Raw genomic sequence first — 14,680 nt, 5'->3', positions numbered from 1 at the left:
GCCAGGAGACTACAATTCCCAGGATTCAGCGCTCCTGGACCAGTTCTTTCCTCTTTCTTTCTTTCTTTCTTTCTTTGCCCTTCAAATTGGCGGCGCAATGCTATATGCATGTTTACTCAGAAATAAGGCCCCCCTTGTGTTCGGTGGGGTTTACTTCCGGGCAAGTGAGCATAGGATTTCAGGCTGCATAAAAGTAGGGCAGACAGCAACATGTTCAGGTCTTCAAGAAGTTCCCCTGTGAGGGAAGCTTGTGGCGTTGGGGGCTTTTTAGTTGTTGTCCCCCCCCCCCTAATATTTTATTAAGGATTTTCTTGTTTTACAGAAGTAAGTGTAATGCCTCGTATTTTTTCCCCATGTAACATTTTTACAAATCCATTGGGGGCTTTTTAGTTTAGAGAAAAGGCAAGTAAGAGGGGACAGGAGAGAGGTGTCATGGCATGGAGAAAGTGGCTAGAGAAAAGTTGTTCTACTTCTCTCAGAACATTATAACTTGTGGCCAAGGAAGAGGAATGTTGGAAGATTGCAGACAGGTGAAAGAAAGTACATAGTCTTACAGCACATAGCTAAACCATGGTATTCCCAGATTTCAAAAAATGAGAATTTGGACAGAAAAATTATTGAGGTTTTGTTGTTGTTTTGCAAAGTTGCTGGGTTTTTGGACGTTTTTGAGCCATTTCTGAGGGAAATCGGCAAAAATGACACTGCCGACATGGGCTGTCATACATCTGGATTTTCCTGGGCAATTCTTTAACCAATTCCCTCCCAGACACTGCTTGCGACTGCAGTATTCCGGATATGTCCGGGAAATTCCAGATGTATGGCAACCCTACTTCCACAGGAGGCAATGATGGCCCGTAATTTGGATAGCTTCAAAGGTGGCTTAGACAAATTTATGGAGGCAACAGCTACCAGTGGCTACTAGATACGCTATGTTTGGAGGCTGTATGCTTCTGAATACCAATGGCTGGAAACAGCAGGAGGGGTGCATGTCCTTGTGCCTAGGCCCTGCTTGTGGGATTCCCACTGGCATCTGGTTGGCCACCGTGAGAACAGGATGCTGGACTAGATGGGCCAACTGGCTTTTCTTATGATGCAGCCATGCCCTATTTCAGGATGTTCCATTTCTACCACTACATTTCCCCAATTTGCTTCCCACATGCACACCCACTTCTAAAGGGCTTCCCTCCTTATTTATTTTACTTCTGCAAACTTTGCTGATACTTCCCTCTTTTGCATGCGGATGGTGTCATTTTGACTACATTTGCAATGGCACTCACAACTTGAATGTTGAAAATATAGAGACTTCTATGCACACAGTCCCTCCAGCATTATTCAGACAAAAAGTAGGGTCAGTTTGATGTTTGTTATGTAGACTTTTCTCTTGTGTAAGAATGTGTCATAAAAATACTTTAAGGAGTGTCTCATCCCAGACTAGCTTGCCCGCATGTTTAGATAATTAGTTCTATGCAAGGTTGTGTGTTATATTTAATAACAACTGCTGGGTTACCTTTGCAAGTACATGAAAAAATTCTGCCAGACCAGGGGGGAAATTGCTATAAAAATGAATAGTCTAATGAAACTGGTAAGATATCAAAGGCCTACTAAAGACTATAGTAAAATTGTAGCATACTGAGAAGCAATAATCTTTGAGCGGGGGGGGGGAATTCCCCCTATGCATTTGGACACCTCTTAAGATATCATAACCAAATTTTGCACAATGGTTCTGGAGATCAAAGAGCATGTTTTCAATTATATCTGGATACAGCTGGACACCATTTTGAATCAAGGTGGTGTACTGAGATGGCATACTGAATCTTTCAAAACTGCAGACTTTGACCACCATTTTCAAACCTGCACAGATTTTTTGGGTTTCTTACAATTCTCAAGCAGCATTGGCTGCTATTAACCTATATTAAGAACTTTAATGGAGTGGATATTTGTAAATTTAAATTGCACTAAAAACATATTAAAAATAAACTCATCTGCCACCACCCTGTGCCAAATTGCATCTTCATCAGAACTGAGCTGCTTCAATATATTTGTCTGTCAGCAGTAAAGATCCATTTATAGAGTGTCATCCCCAAGCAAGGTTGCCTAGCATTGACTCTGTTGTCTTTTGAGTGCTACCAGGAATGAGGAATGAGGAACATTTGAGTGCCACCACTTCCTCATCACTGAAATGGATAAGGCAACTCTGAGCACCATATCTAATCCTGTCAAAAACGAATGACCTTAAGGTGCTCCTCCTTCCTAATACCCCTGCATCATGTGTACTAACAGCAAGCTCAATCATCTTGAGTGTTGTTCCATATGTAGCCAAAGGCAGTGCTACGTAGGCTCTCCCCTCTCCCAAAATTGCAAACCCAAGACTTCATGTGAAGGCAGGGCAACTCGGACCCAGCAACTATGAGACTCAGAGCCAGCCAGTGGGGCCCAATATGAAACCCTGGGGCCCAACTTGAAATATTTTTGTGGGGCCCTAGTTCACAGCCAAAGTCTGCAGAATCTTAGAGATATAAATCTGTGTGCCAGGTCATTTTCACAAGGTCAGCAAAGCCCTTCAGAAATCAGACCTGTAACTGAGTTCTTGTGCAAATTTGTACAGTTCTGGATTTTTAAAGGAAAATTAGAGAATATTTTGATGAGCTTGAGAAACAAGCAAAAGCCACCTTGCCAAATGTTAACTACAAAACAAGGAAACAGTGAGGAAACGGCAAAGAAATGACAGAAGTGCACCTGATGCCTTAGATGCACTTTCTTCAAGAGATAAGTTTAGGATAAATCCTTTATTTCTATATTAGATGCACTTGAAGCCAATTTAAAAAGAAGTACTGTGTACAGTGATGTTGCACAATTGTTTTTCCGTCCTTGCTATTCTGATAGCATCTAAGCAAGAAATTCAGCAGGGTGTTGAACTGTTGATGGAAGCATACCCAGAAGATATTGACCTGAAACTTATTGATGAACTTTTGCACTTTCACCTGTATGTGAGACAAAGCCATAGGCTTACAGCAGAGCACTCTCTCATATAGACCTTTATCAAATTCAGATGGCCTTTCTTAACATGGAAGCAATTTTGTGGCTATTTCTTAGCTTTATGGTCACAAACTGCCCGGGAGAGAGGAGTTTTTCAAGACTCAAAAGAATAAAAAATGAATTAAGAGCCACAATGTCTCAAGAGCATTCTGTACATTGGAAGTGACAAACTTAAACAAATTTTGATTAAGTTTTCTGATGTCCTTTAGAGGAGAAATTGTGAGTTGCAGAATTTTAAATACCCATCATCATCCTTGGCTTCACTCAGTTTTGTTTATAGCACTCTTCCATTTTCTTCTAGTCGTGAGGGTGGGGCAGTGGCGTAGCGTGGGTTGTCAGCACCCGGGGCAAGGCAAGTAATTTGCGCCCCCTAACCCGTGGAGAGTGAGTGAGCCAGGTAGGGGCAGAGAGCTGCGAGTGCGAGGGCCCCCCCAGATGTTGCGCCCGGTGCGGCCGGCCCCCCCTGACCCCCCATGCTACGCCACTGGGGTGGGGGATTGGGAGGGGCCTCACGAGTAGCCTAGGGCTTCTCTTCATCTAAAAATGGCCCTGGCCAAAGGGTTGGATTCAGTGAACTTGGTGCACTAGCAGGAGTCAGCCAATAACTCCTGCTAGCACAACAGGCCTTTCCTACCTCCCTTTCCCCCTGTGCTCCTTCCAGTTCCCCCAGATACACTCTAGAAGATTGGGAGAACTTCCAGAATAGCTCATAGGGCAAGAGAGGGGAGCTTGTTCCATCTAGCAAGCAGAAATGCTTGTGTTGATGGACCAATGGTTTTAGCACGATGAATTCCACCTAAAATGCCACCACCCACAAGAGAGGTATCAGCATGCTTGGGGAACCCCCGAGCTTTTGCAGACATGCAGCAGTCTGGGTGGGGGAAACCCTAACGCTGAGCACGGGGAGCGTTTGCGTAGCACACCTACACACTGCAACCAACACGCTAATGCGTCATGACACAGTTTGGAAAGCTCTGCCCTAAGGATAGGCAACTAAAAATAGCCCAAAGAGGAATGAGCATGCTCAGTGAATGGCCAGGGAATGCCGACTTACGGTTGAGTGGAAGGGGCAGAGGGAGAGCAGAACAGAACAGAAAACTTGGGGAGAGGGGTGGAATGGAATATCCTGGAAGAGGATGCAACTGGCTGGAACACTGAACATAGTAGTGAATGGCATAGTGGGCCAGGGACACTTACCTGACTTCCCTGCAGGTGCATTACTGTTGCTTACAGGGAAGGAGAGAAGTGAAGCAGGTGGGAAGGTAGTGCAAGTACATTAGGAGGACCACCTAAATGGCTCTGCTGGTGTGTTTGCACTGCACTGACTCCTCCACTCCCTTGCTCCCCAACCCCCAGTGAGCAGCAACGACTGACTCATCAGGAGGTAAGGTAAGATATCTCAGCCCCACCATGCCACCCGCTGCTGCCTGAAGAGGAGCACTCCACACTGCAGTATCTTGTTGCAGACACCACTTCTGATCGCTCCTTGCATTATTGCCATAACAAACGTGGGTCAAAAAGCTAAATTGGAACATTTGTGGTGTAAACTGTTACAGGATTGCAACATGGAGTTTTGGGACATGTGCTGATTGGAAAAGAAGCAGTGTGGCCACCCAGAAATTTTTGCAAGCAGAACAAGAATTGAAAGCAGAATTGTGTATAACCATCCTGATACTACAACAAACCCAATAGAAAAGGGAGCATTCAGACACTTACACAACAACCTTGCTAAATAAAACACAATGTAGTTATCAGTATATATGTTGGCTGATGGCAAAGTACAATTGTACTTGTAGACTTTGTACAAAACAAGAAGCATGATGGCAAAGCTCAGAACGTAAGTGCTATAGAGACAAAAACCCCAGAATTAGCAGCAGTACATAGAGCTCTCCGAAGAGAGAGTTGTTGTTGAACAGCTGGAGCTGTCCCACTAGGACAGGCTACAAATAAAACTAAAATCTACTATCAAAGGAGCCCTCTTGCGTATCAGAGACTTTTTTATCCATTTGCTGGAATTCAGAGCACTGAGTTGCTGCTATTATGTTCCATTTAGGTTAGCAGAATTCTAGTGTCTTACAGGAAGTTTTGGAGTCTCCCCCCCCCCCCGTAAATCTATTATAAAGAACACACACAAACGCACACACACATCACCAGCTAATGTTAGAGAGCCATGTAGGAAGCAGCAAGCAGAGGAGTTTGTGATTGGTGGACTCCTCCTGCCTCTTTTCCATCTACAGTGTGAAACCTCTTGAGTGTCTTATCTCAGAGAAGGCAGCTCCCCTTGCAAAAAGTTCCATCCATCAGAACTCTGAGACAGCTTCACCATGAAGGCCATCCTGATCATTGGTATTGTGCTACTGATGAATCTGACTCTGGCTGTTGCCACTGAGGTAAGGAGTGGTCTTATTGGATGTGACAATTGAAATGAGAATCTTCAGTTGCTTCAAAACCCTGATTTCGGGTACTGAAAGAAGGCTGTGTTTGGGGGAGTGGAGGTGGCATTCATACATAGGAATTGAACATATTTAATACCACCTGTTTCTGAAATGTAAAGCCCAGTCCTGTGCATATTTCCTTGGATGTATGTCCTGTAGTGGCTGCAGTTTGGGGGAGTGGAGGTGGCATTCATACATAGGAATTGAACATATTTAATACCACCTGTTTCTGAAATGTAAAGCCCAGTCCTGTGCATATTTCCTTGGATGTATGTCCTGCACGGAGTTCAAAAGTGCTTACTCCTGTCCCAAGTGAGTTCACATGGGGAATGCAGTCTGAGTCGTACATTGGATGTAGGAAGCAATTCTAGAGTAGGACTTGGAATTTTTATTTTGCAAAGGCATGCTCCAGCCAGTGTTAAGTAACCTTAGACTCTGCTGGTTTCTGTAGATCGAACTCTGCCAATTTTGGTTTCTCTCAGTTGTTCATTTTCCCAAGCTTAACTTCAGTTCTTCACATTTACAATTAAAAAAGAAGTTAATGCAAGTTTGTTAGCATTTTAGTGCACATTTCTCCTAATATATTTTGCCTAACATACCCATTTTTGCAAAGCAATTTCCCCTAATATAATGCATTTTGGTGAGTTATTTTCAATAGTATACACATTTGTGTAAATGTTGTTACAGCATATGCATATTTGTATACACTACTTGACTGGAGAACTGCATTGCAAAATACAGAGATGTGTGTATTTCAAGGGGTGGTTGTGTTTTTGTTCGTGTATTGTTATGGAAAGTGAAAATTAGATAGGTTTGACTCTAAATGTGAACTGATAGGGATGGAGGAGAAATTAAGTGGTTCAAAATGTCAGAAATTTGTAGTCCAATGTACAATGTAGTCCAAAGTCCCCCCGCTTTTTTTTGGAAGCGAGTCCTGTGTATTTGGTTGGGTTGGACTTTTAACACGGCACATACACATAAATGTGCAGGTCTCCTTACAAATAACCCCTGGTGAATTCAAAGGGAGATATGTTTCTTTGATCCTTACAAAAATATGTGTAAAGAAGAAGACATATCTGTGAAGATTACCATCTGACCAAGGGGAAGCTGTCCAACCCATCCCACATAGCCTACTTTTACACCTTTAACGAAAAGCTCATGTGTAAAAATATGCCTGCAAAATGTTTCCATCTTTTGGGAGATAAAACAGGTGGGGGACTTTGTGGCCCTTCAGAGATTTTCTAGATTACAAAACCCATCATCCCTGACCATTGGATATGCTGGTTATAATAATTTTTAATATGACTTTTTTCAGTCTTTAGAAAAAATATTGTAGTTTGTGAAGGGTACTAAGACTTGGTAGGAGATGCCTATTCCCCTCACAGAACTGCAGTTCCCTCAGTGCTTTAACAGTCCCTCTTCCCAGGGAACTCTGGGAATTGTAGAGGGAACAACTCTCAGCACTTTTAACAAACCACAGTTCCTTGGATTATTAGGGGGAAGCCATTACTTTTTTAAGTTGCATGCTGCTGCTTTAAATATATAGTGGAGTCCCACTGAGTCCAGTGGACTTTATTCCCAGGGTATAACCAGTGCAGACTGGAGCTGGTGTGAATTATAGTCCTGATCATTTGGAGGGCACCAGGTTGCAGAAGGCTGATGTACTAGCTAGATCCGATTTCCCTGGTATTTGGGGCGCGGTCTCCTTCCCACCGCTGCAGTTCTCAGAACATTGCATCGCTTTCTGCCTGGGTTTCCTTCTCTGCTAGAATAACAGGAAACAGGTTTCAGGTGCTGGCGCTGCCTTGAGCAGGGCCTGTCATTCCTTACTGCTTGCCTGCCAACCTCAAGGCCCAGAACATCAGCTGCTGGGGGCCGGCTGGGGAGAGGCAGTCAGTCAGTTGTAAAACTTCCAATTAGATAGCAGTGAAAAATAACTTTTTATAAGGGTGAGAACATTACATATGCAGCAAACTTCTGTGGTACCATGCTACTGTGGTATCTTTCTCATTGTGGTATCTAAAAACAGAAGTAAGGTACCTTAGGATTGAGAACAAAATGAGGCCCTTGGACTTCCTGTGGACTCTACCGAGGCCTCATCCTTTACAGGCCCTGCTCCCCCACTGCCTGAATGTGTTCTTGAACTCTGAAAAATGTCTTTTTCTCTGGATGAAGGACGGGGGGGGGTAGCCACAAGCTACTGCACATAGGTGGGAAATGTACCTCTGTTGCTTCACCAGCCTTTGTCTCCAGGTCTGTTTTGGGTTGGCTGTCCACATTTTGAAGTACAGTCATACCCTGGAAGTCAAACGGAATCCGTTCCGGAAGTCCGTTCGACTTCCAAAACGTTCGGAAACCAAAGCGCAGCTTCTGATTAGCTGCAGGAAACTCCTGCAGCCAATTGGAAGCCACGGAAGACCCGTTGGACGTTCGGCTTCAAAAAATAGTTTCCAAACTGGAACAATCACTTTCAGGTTTGCAGCGTTCGGGAGCCAAAACGTTCGAGAACTATAGCTGTTTGAAAACCAAGGTGCGACTGTACTTGACATAACACTGATGTCACATCTGAGGCTCTCCAGTTGTTGTTGTTCTAATTATGAAATCTGTTGGTCCCCTTTTTGACCAAGGTAATGCAAAGGGACTTGTAATCTATAAACAAACACACACATTAAGACCAGCACAGAATAGAAACAACGAAAACGCCCAATGGCAATCCTGTTTTTAAAAGGCAGGATTGAAACATTTTACCCACTCAAGGAGGCCACAGATAGTTAAGAGCCAAAGGCCTGGCGAAACAGATATGCCTTGGCCTGACGCCTAAAGCTATGTCATGATGGCGCCTGGCAAGCCTCCCTGGGGAGAGCAGTCTACAAGGGGGGAGCCTGGTGATGGGTGTAAGAGTCTAACAACGTATGAAGGACATCAGGTTCCCCATCCCCAATCTAAAGAGAACCAATCTGGGAAGACCATTAGGCTGCATCCAAGTAAGTTTTGTGCAGAGTTTTCCCATTAAAAGTAATGTACCCTAACTTAGTCATGTTCAGTCATTTAAATGGGTTAGCGTTGGAAACAACCCATTGGCCCAGATTCAGCGTTCTCTGACTGCCAGTGTAAGGGCTGTTGCACTAGCATAATGTCAAAAGCAAAGTTCAAAAGTTTGTGATCCCTTCAGTGCGAGTAAACAGCACTTCCTCTATTTGGTCCAGAAAAGAACGAAAGCATGTCAAGATGCATGTGAATGCAGGGAGAGCAGTTTTCTCATGCAAGGCGGAAGAGAGCTTTGTTTGAAGGAAAGGGGTGTAGCTCCGTAGTAGAGCAGCTGCTTTGCATGCAGAAGATCACAAGTTCAATCCCTGGTATCTTCAGGTAGGGCTGGAAATGTCCCCTGCCTGAAACCCCGGAGAGCTGCTGCTAGGCTGTGTAGACCATACTGAGCAAGATGGATCATTGGGCCTGACTTGGTATAATGAGTCTTCCTATGTTGGTAAGGTATCAACTGTGTCAACAAACGTAACAAAGTACCCTGCAGACCTTCAGTTTTGTTGAGAACTTCTCTGACCCCGTATCATATACTGTTCTCATTTGCTCTTCAGGTCGCAGCAAACACTCCCCAAACCACGACTTCTGCTTCTACACCAGCTTCCAGAGCCATGTCCCTCAATGGCCCAGCTTGCTTTCTGCTACCACTCCTGATGGTTGTGATTCATCTCGTCTGAGTTTACTTAGCCTGGAGAGTCACTCCTATGAGGGTATTCCTTAGAGGGTGAATTCATCTATTTTCTGCCTTTAGGGAAACCTTCCCTCCACCAATGATCCAGCCAGCATCTATGCTCCAGCTACAACCAACCCACAATTTTGGGCCATGTGGCAATATTCATGGTCCAAAGGCTTTTGGCTTCATCTTCACCACAATGGCTGCTTTATTTGCAGAATGAGAGGCAAACCAGAAGGACTTCTTGAACTTGATCCAGATGTGTGGGCTCATGCTCAGATGGTCTTCTCAGCAGGCGATGCATGCAGGTCTAGAATGCATCTTCACAAAGACGTATCGGTTCCCTGAGATAGGCAACCCAAGTGTCACCTACTCATGTGCACTAATTAACAAGAGGCACAAATCCACTGGGATGTTTGCTCGGTCAGGCCCTCCAGGAAGAAACAGGAACTGTGCATAAGCACTGCAAGGCTCCTGTTTAGTTCTGTCAGGAGACTGTCGTGAGGCATTGTGGCTCAGTTCTGCCTCCTAGTCTGCCACCCTCAATGGGCATCCTAAATCTGTCATCCAAGGTCCCAGAAGATGACCACCCACCTCTTGTTTCTGTGAGCCTTTCAGTTAATGCCATGCTATCCTGTGTGAAGCATCCCGCGCACCCACCCAACTTCAGGAATCATTTGAGGTCGCTTCCTGGTCTTCAGGATGTCACCTCTTGAATCGCAGCAAATTCAGGTGTGGACTGTCAACCCTTTGAAGTGGCAAACCTCAAGAAGTTGGCTGAAGATGGTCCAGGAAGATAAACCATGCAAGATAAAAAGCAGTGTTTGCAAATGTTCTGCCTCTGTTTTCTGCAATCCCCCACGCAGGGTGGGTCAATGAATGAAATAAAAGCTTCTTGGCTGGAAAGCCTGCCTTTGTTGTAGTCTAGACTGTTCCTGTGCAGGGCTGTAGCCAGCCAGCCAGCCAGCCAGCCAGCCATGTCCCATTATAGAATATCCCATTCCATTCCCTTTTCATTCTGGTTTTCCTCCCCATTCCTATCACCAAAAAAGCAGCGAGTCAGTACTTCTTGCTCTCTGAGTGAGCATGCTCAGTCCTCACTGAGGTGTTTAAAGGTCTGCTCTCCACCCCACACTTTTAGCCCCCCCCCACCTTTTGTGCTTATAAAACACTGCTTCTGCTCTCTGCCCAAGTATGTTTGCTGACTCCTTCCTCTTGTAGTGGGAAACGTGGGATCTACTATTAAAAATGAGGTCACTGTTATTATACATTAGCAGCCTCATAATTGGCATTGCTCAGGAATTCTAAGAAACCAAAAAAATCAATGCTGGTTTGAAATCAGTGATTAAAATCAATGCAGTTTGGAAAGGCTCGGTCCACCATCTTGATTAAAAACACGGCGACCAATTGTATCCAAACATAGACAAAAACCTGCTCCTTGACCTCAGGTGCCAATGAGCAAAATTTGATTACAATATCTTAAGAGGCGTCCACATGCATAGGCAAGTAATTTTCCAAAATTAATAGTGGATTATATTATATAGGGGGGATGCGGGTGGCACTGTGGGTTAAACCACAGAGTCTAGGACTTGCCAATCGGAAGGTTGGCAGTTCGAATCGCTGCAACAGGGTGAGCTCCCATTGCTCGGTCCCTGCTCCTGCCAACCTAGCAGTTTGAAAGCACGTCAAAGTGCAAGTAGATAAATAGGTACCGCTCCAGCGGGAAGGTAAACGGCGTTTCCGTGTGCTGCTCTGGTTCACCAGAAGTGGCTTAGTCATACTGGCCACATGACCTGGAAGCTGTACTTCGGCCAATAAAGTGAGATGAGCGCCGCAACCCCAGTCAGTCACGACTGGACCTAATGGTCAGGGGCCCCTTTACCTTTATATTATATAGGAATGACTTCTCCGGCATACATTTGTCTAATTCCTGTTGAAAGCTATATTTTAAAGTGCCCTTTTGGTGCCAAAGGAGACTTCCCAATGCAAATAGCAGTTGTGTGTGTGTGCATGCACATGAACACTATTTTCCTCAGGACGAGACTATCACTAGCCATGATGGCTACTCACTGGAAGCAATGATGTTTCTGAATGCCAGTTGCAGGAAGCCACAGGAGAGAGTGCTATTGTACTTTGATTCTGCTTGCAGGTTTCCCACAGGCATCTGGGTGGCCACTGTGAGAACAGGATTCTGGACTGCATGGGCCATTGGCCTCATTCAACTGGCTCTTCTTACATTCTCGTATGTGAGAGGGATTGTTTTTTTCTGACCTTCACCCCCAGCTTGGCTTACAAGGTATCAGTAGGCAATCAACTCCATGCCATGAAAAACAAAAACAGAACTGATTTCCGCAGATCAGGTTGAAGCAGAACAAATAGGTTCCCGAACGGCCGTGGCCGAGGGGTTTTATTTTGGGGTGGGGCTCAGAGTAGCTGGCTCCTGTTCAACAGTGGCTGAATATACAAATTAGCTTTACCTTTACCTAATATACAAATGCTAAAAGTTGAAGCTTTTTAAAAAATGTCATTGGCAAACGGAGCTAAATATGATAACCTGCTAGATGGTGCAGATTAAATTGCTGTTTTGAGATTGGTTCAAAAGTTCACATCCCTAGTCACAAAAAGGCCAGGTCTTTTGCCTGATGGGAGTTGTCGTCCAAAACATTGGTAGAGCATCATGCTAGCTGATGTAGTGTATTAGGGCAATGAGGCCTGGGCATTAGGGTTCCCTTTTAGCATCTGCTGTCTCAAATTAATGTTTATGCCCCTTTGAGCAAAATGCTACAACAGTAAGTTTGCATTTAGCTGAAAAACTGTAAAAGGGCACCCCCCCCAAGTAAAGCTAACAATTGCTTTATTACACCTGAACAAAATCTTTTATTTTTCTGCTTAAAACAGGATACTCATATATCCCACCCACCTTGCTTAGACACCAATGTTTCATTTCCCTTCTAAACATGTGAAAGCCACAGTCTGCAGTCTTAGATTGCATGCAGATAAGTGTGGGTTTCCTGTTGTAACCGAGGTAAGTCATCTTTCTGAACAGGTTCACATCTTTGTTTCAGAAAGTGCAAATCTGATAAGATTCAGCCTTGAATGCGGACCAAATCAAATATCTTGTCCAAAGATACCTGTGACACTTCCAGGCAAAGCTTTGCATAAAAGCTATGCTGCGGGAAAACCAGTTTCCCTATTAGCAGTCAAGACCCTCTTTCACATTCTCTTTAGCAAACTAACTTCTGGGCTATGCCGCTCATCAGGAAGCATGCTCTTCATTGGCTGAGTTCCCTTCCTGGGAGGGACAACACAGTCCAGGAGGGAGAGAGGTTCTATTCCACATCCCAAACTGTTCCTAATGGTATAGGAGATTTGACCTTCCCAAGGCACTGGAAGCACATCAATATTTTATATGTTCTGCACTTGACCCCTGTTGGGCATAACAGGCTCTGGGGCCCAGTCACACTAAGTTGTGGCTCAGGTTCAGTCCTGACCGTCTGCCAAAGAGGCCACACCCCCTACATTCTGGGCTTTCTTCCCTTACCTGAGTAGTGGGAAGGGACTTGCGCCTTTGCCTTCCTTTCTTGACTGGGAACTGAAGCAACGGTTGAAACCCATGGAGAAGCCCCACCCAGAAATAACCACATGCAAAAATATTCCAAAGGAGGCTAGACAAATCAATGGCCCTTGCCTGCATCCAAGAAAATGGGCTGGCTTCATACATAAAAACAAAACTTCCAGGAGGGACAATTTGTTATGCCAAGCCGCTGCTATTTCCACTATGCCCTCCAGCTGCACATTGGTTAAATAATTGATCTTGTTAAACTCCTAATGCACGACTGCATACTTTTAGCAACTGCCTGTTAAAAGATTTAGTATGTGCCACAAACGAATCCCATAAAGAGGGGAGGAAGATGCATGCATTTATTTTCAGAATGTGTACATCCATCCAAGGAACCACTGCTAGCTCTGATTCTGCTGAGTCTTGTGGGATGTACATATAGTGAAAAGTGTAAGCACCTTTATTTGATATCTACATGCAAAATGGCTTCCTGACGAAACCCTGCTCCTTCACACAAAAAGACTGAGGAAGAACGCGCTGTTGAAGAAAACAGAACCCTCTAGTGGTGGAAATGAGAAATAGCAGCAACAATTCCTCACTGCAAATAGATGTCTTTCCCCTAGCCCCCAAAGCTGCGGCTATGAAAAGTGAGGCAAGGGTTCTGAGAACCAGCACATGGAAGAAGCTGGTCCTGGTTTAACAACCATCAATGCAACATGTGTCAGTGATGAATAAATATGGGGGTTTGCCTAATAGTGAGTCAGACTACTGATTCATAAAGCTCTGGGTATGGAAGCAGATTCCAAAGGACTCGAGCATGGATTCCTTTAGGAGCAGAATTTATGCAGTGCAGAAGAACCTGACACATCAAGGACTGCTTCTCCCCATATGAACCGACTTGGACCTCGTGATCCTCATCTGAGGCTCTTCATCATGTGCCTCCTCTGAGAGGCAACAAAAGAACAGGCCTTTTCTGCAGTGGCTCCCCACTTACGGGGTGCTTTCCCCAGGAAGGCTCACCTGGTGCCTTCATTACATACCTTTACGTGCCAGGCAAAAACATTCCTCTTCTCCCAGGCCTCTGACTAATTAAACAATTTATGGCCTTTTAAATTGCATGAGGGTTATTGTTTTTGTTTGTTGCTGTGTTATGTATTTTGTGTTTTTATATTGTAAACCACCATGTAAACCTCTGGTGGGTGGTACAGAAAATTAATAAATAATAATCATCCACCAGCACTGCAGAGAAGCTTGAGAATAGCATAGGCTGAGGTTGATCTCTGACAAACTATAGCAGGGGTGTTTACCCTGTGGCTCTCCAGATGCTGTTGCATCTAACTCCCATCAGCCCCAGTGAACATGATCAGTTGTGAGGGGTGGTGGGAACTGTAATACAGTAATATATGGAAGGCCAGAGGCCAGCCATTCCAGCAGCAGCATAATTAATACCCTGCCTTTTTCACAGACTGGGACTCATGGCAGATTAGAAAAATTAAAATAACACAGATAAAATTAGGAGCAGTGTCCAGGCACAAATTGCTTTTAAAAAGCTTCTTTTTTTGAGAGATTTTGCCCAAAAAGCTCAACAACTTTGGCAAAAAAAGGTTTAAAAGTAATTAAACTATAATAGAATTAAAACAATATAAAAACAACTCTATTAAAATGCAGATAGTGAAAAAGCACAGCTTTGTAGACTTGCAAGAACCTAATGTTCACCAGTTCCTTATAATATGGGGTCTGCAGCCACATTAGTGTGATACTATTCCTGCTTTTCTTTTGTTTATGATCCCAGCTGGCCAATTGTTGTTGTTGTTACAGGCATTTATCTCCACCACCCAAAACACTTGTGGGCAAGATCCCTACATGTTATGCCTGTGGTTGAAGCCAGTGTCCCCACGAACATGTCCTTGTGGCAAATAACGGAGTCAGCACACCAGC

At 44.4% G+C, this 14,680-nt stretch overlaps 1 long non-coding RNA gene across 1 annotated transcript; it reads left to right on the top strand.

Moving 5' to 3' along the window:
* Nucleotides 1-5,011: 5,011 nt before the first annotated feature.
* LOC309537370 lies at nt 5,012-10,089 on the top strand. The gene is made up of 2 exons (XR_014221836.1): nt 5,012-5,426; nt 9,065-10,089. It is a non-coding gene; the product is annotated as an uncharacterized lncRNA (long non-coding RNA).
* The last annotated feature ends 4,591 nt before the right edge of the window (nt 10,090-14,680 follow it).

The sequence above is a fragment of the Podarcis vaucheri genome (genome assembly GCF_965113315.1).
Source record: "Podarcis vaucheri genome assembly, chromosome: 7".
Taxonomy (NCBI): Eukaryota; Metazoa; Chordata; class Lepidosauria; order Squamata; family Lacertidae; genus Podarcis; species Podarcis vaucheri.
This window is presented reverse-complemented; position numbering and strand designations above follow the sequence as displayed.